The 12027-nt window shown below is 37.0% G+C and overlaps 1 protein-coding gene and 1 pseudogene across 4 annotated transcripts in view; one reads left to right on the forward strand and one right to left on the reverse strand.

Moving 5' to 3' along the window:
* LOC108291695 overlaps positions 1 to 7951 on the forward strand; it is a 15073-nt pseudogene extending 7122 nt beyond the window's left edge. The window contains exon 2 of the transcript XR_001820019.2: positions 6781 to 7951. The product of XR_001820019.2 is annotated as a peroxiredoxin-like 2C (transcript). The remainder of the gene's footprint in view (positions 1 to 6780) is intronic.
* ZC3H12B (zinc finger CCCH-type containing 12B) overlaps positions 1 to 12027 on the reverse strand; it is a 500390-nt gene that overhangs the window by 116334 nt on the left and 372029 nt on the right. The gene's annotated exons all lie outside the window — the stretch shown is intronic.

The raw sequence follows: 12027 nt of genomic DNA on the forward strand, positions 1-12027 counted from the left end.
CTAGACTGCATATACCACAATGTGTTTATTTCTTCAGCTGTGATGAACCTTTGAGTTATTTCATGTTTTACAAATTAAGTTGCTATGATTATTTGTGTACAAACCTTTGTGTAGATATATTCTTTCATTTGCCTTGATTAAATATCTAAGAATGAAATGACTGACTTTTATGGTAGTTGTATGGTTAACTTAAGAAGCTGCCAAACTGTTTTTCAAAATAGTAGTATCAATTTACATTTTCATCTTCAGTGTATGTATTAGTTCTAATTGCTCTACATCCTTGCTATTATTTTATATGGTCCATTTTTTAAGCCATTGTATTAGGTGCCTGGTTGTATCCCATTGTGGTTTTGATTTGTGTTTCCCTAATAACTAATAATATTCAACTTCTTATCCTGTGTTTATTTACTATTGCTATCTCTTTCATGGTGAAGTGTCTATTCAAATATTTTGTGTGTATTTTTAAAATTGTTTTCTTATCATTGAATTTTCACAAAACAGGTTTATTGAGGTTTAATTCATATAACTTACAATTTATCCAGTTAAAGTACAAGAATACCTTGGAAGTATTAAGTTCAGTTCCAGACCATTACAGGAAAGCAAATATTTTAACAAAGTAAATATCACAATAAAGTGAGTCACATGAACTTTTTAGTTTCCTATTTCATATAAAAGTTATGTTTATACTATACTGTAGTCTATTAAGTGTGTAATAGCATTATGTCTAAAAACTGCACATTTTTAAAATTGAAAATATTTTATTGCATGCCCCAAAATGCTAACACTCATCTGAACCTTCAGTGAGTTGTAATCTTTTTACTCATGGAGGGTCTTGCCTTGATGTTTATGGCTGCTGAATGATGAGAGTGGTGGCTCCTGAAGAATGAGGTAGCTGTGGAAATTTCTTAAATTTAGAAAACAATGAAATTTGCCAAATTCATTGACTCTTTCTTTCATAACAGTTCTCTGCAGCATGTGATTCTGGTTGATAATATTTTATCTACAACAGGACTTCTTTTAAAATTAAAGGCTATCCTCTCAAACCCCACCACTGCTTTATCAAATAAGCTTATGTAATATTCTAAATCTTTTGCTGTCATTTCAACAGTGTTCACAGCATCTTCACCAGTAGATTCCATTCCAATAAACCACTTTCTTTGCTCATATATAAGAAGCATCTCCTCATCTATTCAAAAGTTTTATCATGAGACTGCAACAATTCTGTTACATCTTCCGGCTTCACTTATAATTCTAGTTTTCTTCCTGTTTTCACCAAATCTGCAGTTATTTTTTCCAGTAAAGTCTTGAATCCTCAAAATCAGTCATGGGGTTGGAATCAAGTTATTCCAAACTCCTGTTAATGTTGATATTTTGACCTCCTCCCATGAAGTACAAATATTCTTAATGGCATCAAGAATGGTGAATCATTTCCGGAAGGTTTTTAATTTACTTATCCCAGATACATCAGAGGAATCACTATCTCTGGCAACCATAGACTTATAAAATGTATTTCTTAAATAATAGGACTTGAAAATCAATATTACATCTTGATCTCTAGGCTGCAGGATGGATGCTGTGTTAGCAGGATAGAAAACAGCATCAATCTTCTTATACATCTCCATCAGAGCTCTTGCGTGACTAGATGCATTTTCAATGAAAAGTAGTACTTTGAAAGGATCTTTTATTACTGAGATGGTCTCAAGAGTAGGCCTAAAATATTCAGTAAACCATGCTGTAGAGCTGTAAAACAGACGTACTGTTATATGGGCCTTGTTTTTCAATTTATAGAAAATAAGCAGAGTAGATTTGGCAAAATTCTTAAGGGCACTAGAATTTTCAAAATGGAAAATGACCATTGGCTTAAAGTCACCAGCTGCATTATCCTCTAACAAAGAAGCCCTGTTTTTTGAAGCTTTAAAACCAGGCATTGACTTCTGTCTAGGTACAGAAGTCCTAGGTGGCAGCTTCTTTCAGTACAAGGCTGTTTTGTCTACATTGAAAATCTGTTGTTTATTGTAACCCCTTCATCAGTTATCTTAGCTAGATCTTCCGAGTAACTTGCAGCAGCTTCTACATTAGGGCTTGCTGTCTCACCTTGTACTTTTATGTTGTAAAGGTTGCTTCTTTACTTAAACCTCATGAACCAAAGTCTGCCAGCTTACAACTTTTTTCCTGCAGCTTCCTCACCTCTCTCAGTTCTTGCAGAATTGAGAGAAGTTGGGGCTTGCTCTGGATTAGGCTTTAGCTTAAGAAAATATTGTGGCTGGTTTGATTTTATATCCAGAACACTAAAACTTTCTCCCTAAAAGCAGTAATGTTGTTTTGCTTTCTTATCATTTGTGTGTCCATTGGAATAGCAGTTTTAATTTTTTTGTGTGTGTTCAGCATCTGTTTAATTTTATTGTTGTTAAGGAAGCTTAAAAACTGGATGATATAACTTTATCTGATTTATTTTTTTATTACTATACTTTATGTTCTTGGATACATGTGTGGAGTGTGCAGGATCATTACATAGGTATACATGTGCCATGGTGGTTTGTTTCACCCATCAACCCATCATCCACAATAGGTATTTCTCCTATTAGGTGTGCCCTAGCCCCTGACTCTCTGACAGGCCCTGGTGTATGGCGTTCCCCTCCCTGTGTCCATGTGTTTTTATTGTTCAACTCCCACTTACAAGTGAGAATATGTGATGTATGGTTTTCTGTTCCTATGTTAGTTTGCTGAGAATGGTGGTTTCCGGTTTTATCCATGTCCCTGCAAAGAACATGAACTCATCCTTTTTTAAGGCTGCATACTATTCCATGGTGAATATGTGCCACATTTTCTTTATCCAGTCTATCATTGATGGGCATTTGGGTTGGTTCCAAGTCTTTCCTTTTGTGAATAGTGCAGCAATAAACATACGTGTGCATGTCTTCATAGCAGAATGATATATAAACTTTTAGGTATATACCCAGTAATCAAATTGCAGGGTCAAATGGTATTTCTGGTTCTAGATCCTTGAGGAATTACCACACTGTCTTCCACAATGATTGAACTAATTTACCCTCCCACCAACAGTATAAAAGCATTCCTATTTCTCCACATCCTCTCCAGCATCTGTTGATTCCTGACATTCTAATGATCGCCATTCTAACTGTCATGAGATGGTATATCTTTGTGGTTTTGATATACAGTCCTCTAACGACTAGAGATGATGAGGTTTTTTTCATATGTTTGCTGGCTGCATAAATGTCATCTTTTGAGAAGCGTCTGTTCATATCCTTTGCCCACTTTTTGATGGGGTTTTTTGTTTGCTTGTTTTTGTAAATTTGTTTAAGTTCCTTGTAGATTCTGGATATTAGCCCTTTGTCATATGGATAGATTGCAAACATTTCCTCCCATTCTTTAGGTTGCCTGTTCACTCTGATGACAGTTTCTTTTGCTGTGCAGAAGCTCTTTAGTTTAATTAGATCTCATTTGTCAGTTTTGGCTTTTGTTGTCATTGCTTTTGGTGTTTCAGTCCTTAAGACTTTGCCCATGCCTATGTCCTGAATGATATTGCCTAGGTTTTCTTCTAGGGTTTTTATGGTTTTATGTTTTATGTTTCAGTCTTTAAACTATCTTGAGTTAATTTTTGTATAATGTATAAGGAAGGAGTCCAGTTTCTGTTTTCTGCGTATGGGTAGCCAGTTTTCCTTACACAATTTATTAAATAGGGAATCCTTTCTCCACTGCTTGTTTTTGTCAGGTTTGTCAAAGATCACATGGTTGTAGATGTGTGATGTTATTTATGAGGCGTCTGTTCTATTTCACTGGTCTATATATCTGTTTTGGTACTAGTACCATGCTATTTTGGTTACCAAACTATACTAGCCTTGTAGTATACTTTGATGTCAGGTAGCATGATGCCTCTAGCTTTGTTCTTTTTGCTTAGGATTGTCTTGGCTATATGGGCTCTTTTTAAGTTCCATATGAAATTAAAAGCAGTTTTTTTTTTTTTAATTCTGTGAAGAATGTCAATGATAGCTTGATGGGGATAGCATTGAATCTGTAAATTACTTTGGGCAGTATGGCCATTTTCACAATATTAATGTTTCCTATCCATTAGCATGGAATGTTTTTCCATCTGTTTGTGTCCTCTCTTATTTCCTCGAGCAGTGGTTTATAGTTCTCCTTGAAGAGGTCCTTCACATCTCTTGTAAGTTGTATTCCTAGGTATTCTATTCTTTTTGTAGCAATTGTGAATGGGAGGTCACTCATGATTTGGCTATTATTGGTGGGTAGGAATGCTTGTGATTTTTGCACATTGATTTTCTATCCTGAGGCTTTGCTGAAGTTGCTTATCAACTTAAGGAGTTTTTGGGCTGAGATGCTGGGGTTTTCTAAATATACAATCATATCGTCTGCAAACTGAGACAATTTGATTTCTTCTCTTCCTTTTGAATACCTTTTATTTAGTTATCTTAAGTGATTGCTCTGGCAAGAACTTCCAATACTATGTTGAGTAGGAGTGATAAGAAAAGGCACCCTTGTCTTGTGCTGGTTTTCAAAGGAATGCTTCTAGTTTTTGCCCATTCAGTATGATATTGGCTGTGGGTTTGCCATAAATAACTCTTATTATTTTGAGATATATTCCATGAATACCTAGTTTATTGAGAGTTTTTAGCAAGAACGGGTTGAATTTTATCTAAGGTCATTTCTGCATCTATTAAAATAATCATGTGGTTTTTGTCACTGGTTCTGTTTATGTGATGGATTACTGTTATTGATTTGTATACGTTGAATTAGCCTTGAATTCCAGCAATGAAGCCAACATGATCATGGTGGATCAGCTTTTTGATGTGCTACCGGGTTTGGTTTGCCAGTACTTTATTAAGGATTGCCACATTGATGTTCATCAGGGATATTGGTGTGAAATTTATTTTTTGTGTGTTGATATCAGGATGATGCTGGCCTCATAAAATGAGTTAGGGAGGGGTTCCTATTTTTCTGTTATTTGGAATAGTTTCAGAAGGAATGGTACCAGCTCCTCTCTGTACCTCTGGTAGAATTCTTCTGTCAATCCATCTGGTCCTGGGCTTTTTTTTGTTGTTGTTGGTAAGCTATTAATTCGTACCTCATTTTCAGAAATTGTCATTGATCTATTCCGGGATTTGACTTATTCCTGGTTTAGTCTTAGGAGGGTGTATGCATCCAGGAATTTATCAATTTTTTTTTCCAGATTTTATGGTTTACTTGCATAGAGGTGTTTATAGTATTCTCTGATGGTAGTTTATATATCTGTGGGATCAGTGGTGATACCCCCTTTATTATTTTTTAATATGTCTATTTGATTCTTTTCTCTTTTCTTTTTTATTAGACTGGCTAGTGGTGTATCTATTTGTTAATCTTTTCAGAAAACCAGCTCCAGGATTCATTGATTTTTTGGAAGGGTTTTTAGTGTCTCTATCTCCTTCAGTTCTGCTCTGATCTTAGTTATTTCTTGTCTTCTGATAGCTTTTGAATTTGTCTGCTCTTGCTTCTCTAGTTCTTTTAATTGTGATGTTAGGGTGCCTATTTTAGATCTTTCCTGTTTTTTCCTGTAGGCATTTATTTGTATAAATTTCCCCCTAAACACTTCTTTAGCTGTATCGCAGAGATTCTGGTAAGCTGTGTCTTTGCTCTCATTGGTTTCAAAGAACTTCTTTATTTCTGCCTTCATTTCATTGTTTACCCAGCTGTCATTAAGGAACAGGTTGTTCAGTTTCCATGTAGTTGTGCGATTTTGAGTGAGTTTCTTAATCCTGAGTTCTAATTTGATTGCATTGTGGTCTGAGAGACTGTTTGTTATAATTTTCATTCTTTTGCAATTTCTGAGGAGTGTTTTACTTTCAGTTATGTGGCCAATTTTAGAATAAGTGTGATGTGGTACTGAAAAGAATGTATATTCTGTTGATTTGGGGTGGAGGGTTCTGTAGATGTCTATTAGGTCTTCTTGGTCCAGAGCTTAGTTCAAGTTGTGAATATCCTTGTTAGCTTTCTTTCTCATTGGTCTGTCTAGTATTGACACAGTGGTGTGTTAAATTTTCCTACTAATATTGTGTGGGAGTCTAACTCTCTTTGTAGGTCTCTATGAACTTGCATTGTAAATTTGAGTGCTCTTGTATTGGGTGCATGTATATTTAGAAAAGTTAGCTCTGCTTGTTGTATTGATCCCTTTACCATTATGTAATGATAAAGGGATCTTTGTCTTTTTTTATCTTCGTTGGTTTAAAGTCTATTTTATTAGAGACTAGTATTGCAACCCCTGCTTTTTTTTCATTCTCCATTTGCTTGGGAAGTATTTCTCCATCCCTTTATTTTGAGCTTATATATGTCTTTGCACGTGAGATGAGGCTCCCGAATACAGCACACTGATGGGTCTTAACTCTTCATCCAATTTGCCAGTCTGTGTCTTTTAATTGGGGTATTTAGTTTGTTTACCTTTAAGGTTAATATTATTATGTTTGAATTCGATCCTGTCATTATGATGCTGGCTGGTTATTTTGCCCATTAGTTGATGCAGTTTCTTCATAATGTCAATGGTCTTTACAATTTGGTATGTTTTTGCGGTGGCTGGTACCGGTTTTTCCTTTCCATATTAAGTGCTTCCTTCAGGAGCTCTTGTAAGCCAGGCCTGGTGGTGACAAAATCTCTGAGCATTTGCTTGTCTGTAAAATATTTTAATTCTCCTTTGCTTATAAAGCTAAACTAGGCTGGATATGAAATTCTAATTCTGGGTTGAAAATTCTTTTCTTTACAAATGTTGAAGTTTAGTGGCAGCACTGCCTCTGCTCCCCGGTCCCAGCCCCAAGCAGCCCTGAGGATGGGCTGCCCTTGGTGGCCACTGTGGGTGGGCTGCTGGTGCTGGACACGCACAGGCAGAAAGTGCTGTTCCACTCACTGTTCTGGAGTGCTGAGCCATGGTGGTGTTAGTGCAGCATTTCCTGTGTTACATCTGCAAGGAATATGTAAAGGATCTGGCCAAAATCCCCAAGAGTTTCTTACAAAAAGCAAATGTCACCCTCATGGTGATTGGACAGTCATCCTATCATCATATAGAGCCTTTTTTGCAAACTGACTGGATATTCTCATAAAATGTATGTCGATTCTAAGAGGGAAATTTATATAAGATTGGGAATGAAAAGAGGTGCAGAAATTGCTTTCTCAGGACAGAGTCCCCACATAAATTCAAATCTACTCTCAGAAGCCTTCAGAACCTGTGATAGGCAGTAACTGGAACTCTCTTTGATTTTCAAGGAGGCCCATTTCAGCAAGGTGAAACTCTCATTTTAGGTCCATGTAACAACATTCATTTTTATACACTGTGATAGGAATAGGTTGGATCACAAACCTATCAACTCTATTTTACAGCTTGTAGGAGTTCAGCATTTGAACTTTACAAACAGTCTTTCAGTTATCCATGTATGACTTAACATGGAATCAGTCACTTTCAACTGGACTTTCTGGAATGTGACCTTCAATGCTGGGCTGTAATATCCTTGTGCAGTGTCTAACTTGCTGTCCCTTCCCAGCCTTTGAGGACTTAGGGAAGCATAAAGAGCCCTTGAAAAAGTTGAACTGCCTGCTGAGAAGCATCAGTTGTCAAAAATGTAATACATACTTCCATTTTATAGCTTTTAAAATGTTATACAAAATAACAAAAATGAATATACAAAATATAACTTTAAAAGCTATAAAATCATAATTACCATTTAAAGTATTTTACGTTATGGTATATTCAGTCTTGAAAGATTTTTTGGCAATTAATATAAATTCTGATAAAGAATATATAAAGGGAGGGGAGATACACAAGACCACTGTATTCAGTGAAAAAAGCAAAATATCAAATTCTGTCAACAATATAACAGCATTTTTATATGTATATGTTTGTATTTTTGTATGCTTAGGGAAAAGACAGAAAATAAACACCAAAATGTTGCTAGTAGGTATCTCTGTGTTAAGATTACAGTGTTATTATTTTTTCTGTGCTTTTCTGTATTTCCTGACTGTTCTATAATGAGCATGATTAATATTGTGGGGCCAGGAAAAGGTCTTTAAACATGATATCACAAAACTGCAAATAATATAGGCTGCAGTCCATGTTTTCATCCTAATTGCTTTACTCAGAGGAAGTGTGGCAATCCGAATATCTCACATATAGCCAATGTCCACAGAACCTTCTCACTACTCACTTGCTATCCATTTCACTAGAATTTTTGGGGATTGGAAGAGCCATGAAGAGTACATTTGTTTTATATATGTAAGATACGTATTTAAAATATGGTTAGTGTGCTTTTTGAAAGGAAATTATAAGAATTTTTTTTTTTTTGAAATGAAGTCTTGCTCTGTTGCCCAGGGTGTGCAAAATCTCAGCTCACTGCAACTTCCATCTCATGGGTTCAAGTGATTCTTCTGCCTCGGCCTCCCAAGTAGATGGGATTACAGGTGTCCACCACCACACTGGCTAATTTGTGTTTTTAGTAGAGACAGGGTTTCTCCATGTTGGCCAGGCTGGTCTTGAACTCCTGCCTCAGTCTCCCAAAGTTCTAGAATTACAGGCATGAGCCACCAAGCCCAGCCAAGAATTGTTTAATTTTTTAAAAACTTTGTAACTTGAATGTACACTATGGTTTAGTTGTGCATTCCTAGAAACTAATATTTCTCACCCCCAAATTGCTCTTATTTTGAAGACTGTTTTCATCTTTCATTTTTCTAGAATCTTAATCTGTTTAGTTGGGAAATATCCCAGAAATCCTGATGAAAAGTATAGCAAAATCAGGATTTTGGTAATTATTAGCAAGTATAATACTGTTTTGACCTCAATACTTTATATAAAGCATATGAAGTTACAAAAAAATTAATGTATTAAAATATTTGAATATATTTTTATGCTTGTATAATTATGTTTTTATTCAATAAAAATGAAATTTATCATTTAAAATTACAAAAAAAATAAATGTTGAATATTGGCCCCCACTCTCTTGCGGCTTGCAGGGTTTCTGCAGAGAGATCTGCTGTTAGTCCGATGGGCTTCCCTTTGTGGGTAACCCGACCTTTCTCTCTGGCTGCCCTTAACATTTTTTCTTTCATTTCAACCTTGGTGAATCTGACAATTATGTATTTTGGGGTTGCTCTTCTTGAGGAGTATCTTTGTGTTGTCCTCTGTATTTCCTAAATTTGAATGTTGGCCTGCCTTGCTAGGTTGGGGAAATTCTCCTGGATAATATCTTGAAGAATGTTTTCCAACATGGTTCCATTTTCCCCATCACTTTCAGTTACACTAATCAAACCTAGGTTTGGTCTTTTCACATATTCCCATATTTCTTGGAGTCTTTGTTCATTCCTTCTTTTCATTCTTTTTTCTCTAATCTTGTCTTCATGCTTTATTTCGTTAAGTTGATCTTCAATCTCTGATATCCTTTCTTCCACTTGATCATACTGATACTTTTGTATGCTTCATGAAGTTCTCGTTCTGTTTTTCAGCTTCATCAGGTCATTTATATTCTTCTCTAAACCGGTTATTCTAGTTAGCAATTCCTCTAGCCTTTTATCAAAGTTCTTAGCTTCCTTGCATTGGGTTAGAACATGCTCTTTTAGTTTGGAGGAATTTGCTATTACCCACCTTCTGTAACCTACTTTTGTCAATTCATCAAATTCATTCTCAATACAATTTTGTTTCCTTGCTGGCAAGGAATTGAGATCCCTTGGAAAAGAAGAGGCATTCTGGGTTTTTTTTTTTTTAATTTCAGCCTTTTTACACGGGTTTTTTCTCATCTTCATGGATTTATCTACTGTTGGTCTTTGATGTTGGTGACGTTCAGATGGGGTCTCTGAGTGGACGTTCTTTTTGTTGATGTTGATGCTATTCCTTTCTGTTTGTTAGTTTTCCTGCTAACAGTCAGCCCCCTCAGTTGCAGGTCGGTTGGAATTTGCTGGAGGTCCACTCCATATCCTGCTTGCCTGGGTATCACTAGCAGAGGCTGCAGAACAGCAAGGATTGCTGCCTGTTCCTTCTTCTGGAAGCTTCATGCCAGAGGGGCACCCACCAGATGCCTGCCAGAGCTCTCCTGTATGAGGTGTCTGTGGACCCCTGCTGGGAGGTATCTCCCTGTCGGGAGGCACAGGAGTCAGGGACCCACTTGAGGAGGCAGTCTGTTCCTTAGCAGAGTTTGAGTGCTGTCCTGGGAGAACCACTGCTCTCTTCAGAGGTGGCAGGCAGGAATGTTTATGTCTGCTGAAGCTGCACCCACAGCTGACCCTTCCCCCAGGTGCTCTGTCCTAGGGAGATAGGAATTTTATCTATAAGCCCTTGACTGGGGCTGCTGCCTTTTTTCAAAGATGTCCTGCCCATAGAGGAGGAATCTAGAGAGGCAGTCTGGCTACAGCAGCTCTGTGGAGCTGTGGTGGACTCTGCCCAGTTTGAACTTCCTGGTGGCTTTGTTTATACTGTGAGGGAATAATCGCCTACTCAAGCCTCAATAATAGCAGAAGCCTCTTCCCCCACCAAGCTTGAGCATCCCAGGTCAACTTCAGACTGCTCTGCTGGCAGCAAGAATTTTAAGCCAGTGGATATTTGTTTGCTGGGCTCCATGGGGGTGGGATCTGCTGAGCTAGACCACTTGGCTCCCTGGCTTCAGCCCCCTTTCCAGGGGAGTGAATGGTTCTGTCTAACTGGCACTCCAGGTGCCACTGGGGTATGAAAAAAAACTAGCAGTTTTAATTTTATCCAAAAACTTTTCCTTTGCATTTATAATTTGGCTGACTGTTTGGTGCAAGAGGCCTTGTTATCTTGATTGTCAGCATGCCTTTCTCATTAAGTTTAATGATTTGTAGCATTTGGTTTGAAGTGAGTGACATTGGACTCTTCTTTTCACTTGAACATTAATCATAGAATTATTAATTGACCTAATTTGAATATTGTTTTGTCTCAGAGAATAGGGATGTCCAAAAAGAGGGGAGACATGAGGGAACAGTTGGTTAGTGGAACAAGTGATCTTTGTTTTTGTTTTTATTGTGTGTTTCAGAATACATACAACATTTATAAATTAAGTACCATGTCTTATATGGGTATAGTCCATGACGTCCCAAAAGGATAGCAATTATATCATCAAAGATCACTTATTGCTCACACACAGTGGCTCATGCCTGTAATCTGAGCACTATGAAAAAGGCCAAGGGGTGCAGATAGCTTGAGCCCAGGAGTTTGAGAACAGCCTGGGCAACATGGCAAAATTCCATCCATACAACAACAACAAAATTAGCCGGGCATGGTGGCACGCACCTGTAGTCCCAGCTACTTGGCAGGCTGAGGTGGGAGGATCAATTGAGCCCAGGAGGTCGAAGCTGCAGTGAGCCATGATCATGCTGCTGCACTCCAGCCTGGGTGACAGAATGAGACCCTATCTCAGAAAACAAAAACAAAAACAAAGATCACTTATCACAGATCATTGCAATAGATAAAATGATGATGAAAAAATTTCAAATACTGTGAGAATAATCAAAATGTGACACAGAGACATGAAATGAGCATACATTGTTGGAAAAATGGTGCCAATGGACTTGCTCAACACAGGATTGTTACCTTCAATTTGTAGAAAAAAATAAAATAAAATGCAGTATCTTGGAAACATAATAAAGTGAAGCATAGTAAAAACAGATATGTATGTATAATGTTTAGTGAGTTTTAATATATTCAGAGTTGTACAACTAATACCACTGCTTAATCCCAAAAAGGTTTTATCACTCCAAAAAGAAACCTATACCCATTGACTATCACTTTCCTTATTATCCCATTATTAACTTTCAATGATTCTTTTGGCTTGTCTTTTCATTCCCTTGACAGTATTTTAGAAAGATCATTAATTCTTAATTTTGATGAAATCCAGCTTATCAATTTTTTCTTTCATGTGTTGTTAAATTTTCTCCTCTTTCAAGTAGAAATAGTAGGTCTTTTTGGAAAATTCCCCAATCCATACTTAAAACTCCTGGGTCTAGGAAAACTGCACCAATTTGTACCTGTTT

Source organism: Cebus imitator, unplaced genomic scaffold, assembly GCF_001604975.1.
Source record: "Cebus imitator isolate Cc_AM_T3 unplaced genomic scaffold, Cebus_imitator-1.0 Scaffold463, whole genome shotgun sequence".
Taxonomy (NCBI): domain Eukaryota; kingdom Metazoa; phylum Chordata; class Mammalia; order Primates; family Cebidae; genus Cebus; species Cebus imitator.